We start from the raw sequence: 6,862 nt of genomic DNA, 5'->3' as shown, positions 1-6,862 counted from the left end.
TGATGTCTTGACACATTGAAAAGAACTAGCACTAGATGAAAGAAGGAAGACAAAAACAAAAGCGCACACGACACAACCGAGCTGACACAACACAACACAACTAACACATCAAAAAAAAAAAACCACAGACATAAAGAGAACCAACAAACAAGCAACAAAAGAACACAAGCAGACAATCAAAAGAGATAGAAGACAACAAAGAAAAAAAAAGAATGCTAGTGGAAGCACCAAAAAGCTGTGAGGAAGAAGAAAAACTATCTTGACGCCTCTATAGCTTCGCCTTCACTTACTTTGCAAATACACCAACACAAAAAATCCTTACCAAACAAAGGAAACCAAACACTCTTTTTCTCAAGTCCCCCGAATTGTGATACAATGTAGATAAGCTAATACATAGTTAAGCAAAGAGAATAAGAACTTAATAGGGGATTATAAGATGATCCTCAACCAAGAACCCTCAGCTACAATAATTCATATAGATAAACCCGACAAAAAACCTCATAAAACACATTAATAAAGATAGAAAAACTCTTGAAAAAGCTTTTATTTACTGTTATAGGCTGTTGCAAAAAATTCTACACTTGAAAATCGAGAAATCTGAATACACAAGCGCATACAGAATGTGCCAAAACCCCAAAAAAGACTCGTGGGCTGCAGATTTCCAATGTTGATGAGAAATTTGTGAGGAAAACACTAATTTCTAGGTCCAAAACTGAATTTTGACCTCTTCTTGCTTCTCCTTTGTCATGCAATCCCAGAACGTGGCTTCTCTCCCCTCTTTCACTTAGAAACTCGCTTTCCTTTCGTAAATGGTCATTTGTCCTCAAACTACCCAACTTACACACCAGAGCTGCCACTATTTTTTACTTACTATATTTACAATGCATAATGTTACAAAGTGCCTCTACCAAGGCTTTAAGATCTTTTTAAACAAGAGCCATCCGTACATTTTATACAAAGAAAGAAAATCGTTTTCTAAAAACGCCCAACAACGTTTTTGAAACCTTGCGTTTCTGATCATCGCATTCCCTAGAAGACAAAAATTTATACTTCATTGGTTCTCATCTATTCTATTTCAAGTTTCAAACTTCAAGTAAGCTATCAATTCTCTAGCAACATAATACACCTAATGCATGTCTTACTCTAAAGATTGACATGTTGTGCAAAGTGCATGAGCATATAGTTTCCATCTAAGTATGTGCATATAGTTTCCATCTAGGTATGTCCGTATATATACAGAACTTATAAAACCTTTTGGAAGGCATTTCAGAAGTAGGCCAAAACCTTTGAAATTGATCTAATCAAGAGCTAGGATTAGACTTTTTTCTATGCTAAAAAGGTTCTTATACCACTTGTTACATTATGGTGGAGACATTACAATATCACTTACAATGATAGAGAAAATAAATCATTGCATCCCTTGAGAAAATATAGGTTTCATTGACCCTCATACATAAGCATTGCAAGAGGTTACATCATGATATGATACATCATTCCATGTCTCATAAGTCCTGGGTGCACTCTAGCACGTGGTTTCACATAGGTGCATATGGGCTATCACATCAATTATGCCAAGTAGACATCAATGTCATAGCCCCAACAATCAAAAGAATGAATCTATCTTCTTGTACTAAGCTCAAGGAGCTTGCTTGGCTGCAGAGTCTCTTCTCACAACTTGCAAATTTTGTCTCTCAATCTTAGAGCCTCACAATCGTGAGGTTATCTCTCATATACCTTCTGCAAATCACCGTCAAAAAACGTGGGTTAGGTCCATACCAGCAATTATCACTTGAGGGCAAGAATAGGTTGTATTCTATCGCTGAACAATGGGGCAAGATGTCAGGTGCAGCGGAAGTGTTTATGGATTTAGCTCGAATCTAGGTACTCGGCACAAACACAAGGGAGACTTTACTTCACTTGAAAGAATTGAACTGAACTGAAAGAAAGAGACGAGAGAGAGAGAGAGAGAAGACACGGTATGTCCGGTCCCAAACCCTCAAGGGCGCCCTTGCTCTATTGCCATAGCAAGTTCTTTCTTTATTCTTGCACCATGGGTCATGATGCTATGATGCTAAGTGAGGACTATGTCGAGGACGACGGCAAGATCTGTTGGGTTGATGGGTGAAATCTGAAAACGCTAAGTCTTCTGGCCGTGGATCATAGTAACATGGAACGGCAGGTCGGGGTCGGGAACAAGGACGTGATGGCAAAAGTTAGGAAACAGGGACGGGGCGAAGCGGCAAAAAACAAAAAAGAAAAGTTTTTTTTGGCATTTTTTGACCCACACACATAGAGCATAACTTGAACCACAAACTTACACTAAATAGACCAAAGACATGAGTCATATAGACGCAAATGTGCTAATAAAACATCGATGGCACGAGAATCGAGATGGACACAAAATGAAAAGTACATGCCACAAAGGCTCAAAATGAGTCAAATTTCAATGTTAGTTTTTCAAATTTTAAAAGTTGACTGTTGACTAATGTTCCCTGCCGTCCCCGGACGTTCAGGTTGCGTTCCCATCTGGCAGGCAGTCTGCCATCCGTCCCCGTCCCGGATCCGGGCGTCCCCCGTCTCCTCCATCCCTCTCCATCCCCTGTTAATATGCTGTGGATCTGCTACTGCGGAGCTAATCTGCAACTGCCGAGTCGTACAAGGCTGGGAATGCGAAAACGCTGGCTAATTGGGGCTGAAATTGCAAAACACTAGGACTGTTTTGGGCTGAAAATAAACTGCTGAAAGATCTGCAACAAGGTGGCACTTGTGGCAAGGATTTGCTACTGGATGGGGTCGGGCTCAACGAGGCTAAGGGCTGAAAACTGAAAACGCTAGCAAATCTGGGCTGAATCTGCAAAACGCTAGGCAACCGGCGAGGATCTGCAAAAACGCCAAGGCTACCGCTGGATCTGCAAACGTTGATGAAGGCTGAAAATGCTGATGCTGTCAACTTCAAAAAATACTGATGTCGATCGTCCTTCAAAGACATGGCGATGAAGATGGGCACTGGTTCTGGATGCTCCATACTGAGGGTACTAAGAGGCTAAGAAGTCCGGGTAGGGACGCGAAGCTTCCTTCAAGGTAAAAAAATAGGCAGTTCTTGGGGTTCCTTGGTCCTTGGTTCTTCTTGGATTCTTTAGGTTCTTCTCTTGAGTACGTGAAGCCGAAGCACACACAAAGCTCTCATACCAATGTCAGGTGCAACAGAAGTGTTAATGGATTTAGCTCGGATCTAGGTACTCGGCACAAACACAAGGGACACTTTACTTCACTTGAAAGAACTGAATTGAACTGAAAGAAAGAGGACACGAGAGAGAGAGAGAGAGAGAGAGAGAGAGAGAGAGAGGACACAGTATGTCGGGTCCAAACCCTCAAGGGCCCCCTTGCTTTGTTGCCAGAGCAAGTACTTTCTTTATTCTTGCACCATGGGTCATAATGCTATGATGCTAAGTGAGGACTATGTCGACGATGACAACGATGATGTCAACGACGACGATCATGAAGGTGTTGACGACGACGGCAAGATCTGCTAGGTTGATGGCTGAAATGTGAAAACGCTAGGTCTTCCTGCTATGGATCTACTATTGTGGCGGTACTGCGGGGCTGATCTGCAACTGCCGAGTCGTGCAAGGCTGGGTGGGAATGCAAAAACGCTGGCTGATCTAGGCTGAAATTGCAAAACGCTAGGACTGTTTTGGGCTGAAAATGAACTGCTGGCAGATCTGCACCAAGGTGGCACTTGCGGCGAGGATCTGCTACTGGATGGGGTCGGGTAACACTCGGGTTCAACGAGGCTAAGGGCTGAAAACTGAAAACGCAGCAGATCTAGGCTGAATCTGCAAAACGCTAGGCAACCGGCGAGGATCTACAAAGACGACAAGGCTACCTCTGAATCTGCAAACATTTAGGAAGTCTGAAAACGCTGATGCTGTCAACTTCCAAAAACGCTGGCTGGCTCTATGAGAAAACGCTGGGGAGGGTCTGTGCACTGCTGCCTGTGCTCTCCTTCTATCTCTTCTGCCTCTATTGAGCGATTCTGTGCAAGAGAGGGTATGCAACTATGACCGGCCTGGACATGCACGTCCTGCTAGAGGCTCACAAAGGTGCCAAGATCAGTCCTAAGCTAAGACTCGTGCTAGACTATGGCAGAAGCATGTCCACGTGGCGCAAGTGAAGTGCCCACGTGACACAAGAAAGATTTACATCACGGCAATCCACACAGTTCGGAACCAAGGTCTCATCATTCTCAATTTTGAGCCATTGAGGTAAGCCCTTAACTACCAATCAAGTTTTATGCATATTCCACAAACTAATCAAGTTGTACTCAGCCTTGCAGACCCACTTGGAACCAATGACCTTTTACTTAGCTGCCCTAGGAAACAACTTCCACATACCATATCGCTCAATCGAGTCCAACTCACCTTGCGGACATCAAGGCACAATTCACTTGTAACAAGCTCTACATCCATCTCAATAAATCTGTCCTAGTGATTATCTTTAGATTTTAGATTTACAAGTGTATACAGTATTTTGCAACATAAAAAAAGGTCTAAACTTACAAGCCTCAAGAAAGGATACAACACTTAAAACAAAACGCACTACTAAGAGAGTCTTAACACACACAAAATGCTATAAAATATCAAAAATCAAAATCGAGAAACTTACTTTACTGAAACTTCATACAAACTCTCAACTTTAGACCATTTTAAATCAAGAATAAGATACTGCAAAAACTTCATTCCTAAATGTCAACATCATACAAACGAAGATAAGACAAAAGCAAAAATTCTGAAATCCTACTAAAGATAACAGATTCGAATGAGATTCTACAACGTTTAGAACCCAAACGAGGAATTCCATGGCAAAGTTAATCACAATTTCAAATTTCAATACTTGATAACATGCGATCTTAACTTCACCTGCTTGTCCAAACATGAAGTAAAGACCATCACCTTTGCCATGCATAGCTTGGACAACACCTACACCATGCCTACTCACACCATTTGTAGATGCAGGTTTGTATGGAGTTAGTTCCTAATTAGAGCTTATTTTCTTAAACCAACAAACCAGGTTTATGTCCACCCCCACTAGTTTGAGCCATTTAACCACACCAAAAAAGCCTAAAAGTACTCCATGGCAAAGGTTATAAAAATCATCACACTCTACACGCTTACTAGCTCAAAAAAATTCGTTTACCATGATATAAAACTGTTTTGGAAGTGCCACTTACATCTACATTGGCCACAGTTCTGAAAAACTAAGGAAGTAAAATTATCATGTGCTCTCAGACCCCAGACAGAAGAACAAAAGCAATGAAGGGTTGCAGCCAAATAAATTCTGATTAAAACAAGAGAGACATACCAAAATAGCTCGATGAGCCCTAATTTTGGAGCCATCAGAGCTCTCAAGAACAAGGTCTGAGAATTGCTCAGACATGGCTTCAGGTGCCCAAGTGCGGAGGAAGGCAATGCGGGCATTGAGCTCTTCAATCTCTTTCTTGAGGGCGGCCTCTGCTTCAGAAGCTTCCTCATAGCACTCATGGACAGGTATCACCCCCCACGAAGAGGACATAGAGCTCCTTGCAAGAGACGCACAGTTTTCCATCCCCTCCATGATTCTGGTGATGATGCTGATGCTGCTGGCGTCCTCTTGACCTTAACGCAGCCCTGCACCTTGCCTGTGAAGGTGATGGTGGACACGGTGGAACTGTGTGTGTTCTTGTAAACGGTGATATCCATCTTCGTCTTCCTCCTCCTCATAACTGTTCTGATGAGGATCCTGCTCATTGTCTACAGAATGGCCATCATCCTCATCGTCCTCGTCTTCATCATCCTCGTGGTCGTGGTGGTATGGAAGCTTGCTGGCTATGGCTATGGCTGGTTGCAGGCACTCTGGCACCCATTCGGCCCAGTCCACAGAAGAGGATGAAGAGGCTGATTTTCTGTGCGAGACACGCTACGAACGCTCCATTACATATACACAAGAAGATTTAGAAATTTTCTCATGTAGGAAAACGGAGTCTTTCTTAGTGTTTTTCATGCAATGCATAACATGATGAGCTTCTGCTCGAGAGGCACCGCATACCTAGCTAGGTACGATTGGGGGCAGGGGACCGCCGGTGGTCCGCCCCTCCTCTGCCCCCAATCGTACCTAGCTAGGTATGCGGCGCCTCCCTCACAGAAGCTCATGATGTTGAGGTAAGTCACAATGTGGGAAATATTGTGAGAATTTGTCCAAAACTTCCTGTGATAGCTGAGTGAGAGACAAAGAGACGTTCTTCATATTTGATGAATTGGACCTGCGCCAGGGGCGCTGACATGTATTCACATCTCAACATTCTACTCCTCAAAGGCGTGTCCAATCAAGCTTTTCCATGTACTTAAAAACAACATGAGCAAGAGCTACTTGATGTTGTTTTTTGTAGCAAATTGCACACATCCCGTGCGAATCGATACGAACGTCCTTATGAGCGCACAAGGTCGCTTGGCCGCCTTTGAACCCATGTCCCGGGTCACAAAAGAATAAAGACTCAATCGACCAAGCTAGCTACTTGATGTTGTTAACACATTTTGAAGTTTGGCAACAAGAAATTTCCATGAATACATCATCCCATCTAACCCATACCTAAAGACAAAACCCATACGACAAGATGAAGATTCATAGTGGCCTACATGAAACTTACAAAGAGAGACAGAGAGAGAGACTGCAAAGATCCCGTAAAGGGCACGCATGCAGGGTACACCCTTATACAAAAAAATGGGTGGCTTGTTTCTAGGCAAGCATTTCCTAGCAAGCATTGTTTCACCCATGGCAAGCTTTTTTCCAAGAAAAATTATGTGTAAAAGCTCATAATTTACTGGAA

General features: G+C 42.9%; 1 pseudogene across 1 annotated transcript; it reads right to left on the bottom strand.

Moving 5' to 3' along the window:
- Positions 1-1,583: 1,583 nt before the first annotated feature.
- On the bottom strand, positions 1,584-6,503 carry LOC147464658 (uncharacterized; annotated as a pseudogene). The gene is made up of 4 exons (XR_015188350.1): positions 6,406-6,503; positions 6,241-6,298; positions 5,362-5,955; positions 1,584-1,737 (listed from the first exon to the last, which is right to left on the bottom strand). The product of XR_015188350.1 is annotated as an uncharacterized LOC147464658 (transcript).
- Between the last annotated feature and the right edge of the window lie 359 nt (positions 6,504-6,862).

Source organism: Adiantum capillus-veneris, chromosome 1 (assembly GCF_014529385.1).
Source record: "Adiantum capillus-veneris isolate H3 chromosome 1, ASM1452938v2, whole genome shotgun sequence".
Classification (NCBI taxonomy): Eukaryota; Viridiplantae; Streptophyta; class Polypodiopsida; order Polypodiales; family Pteridaceae; genus Adiantum; species Adiantum capillus-veneris.
This window is presented reverse-complemented; position numbering and strand designations above follow the sequence as displayed.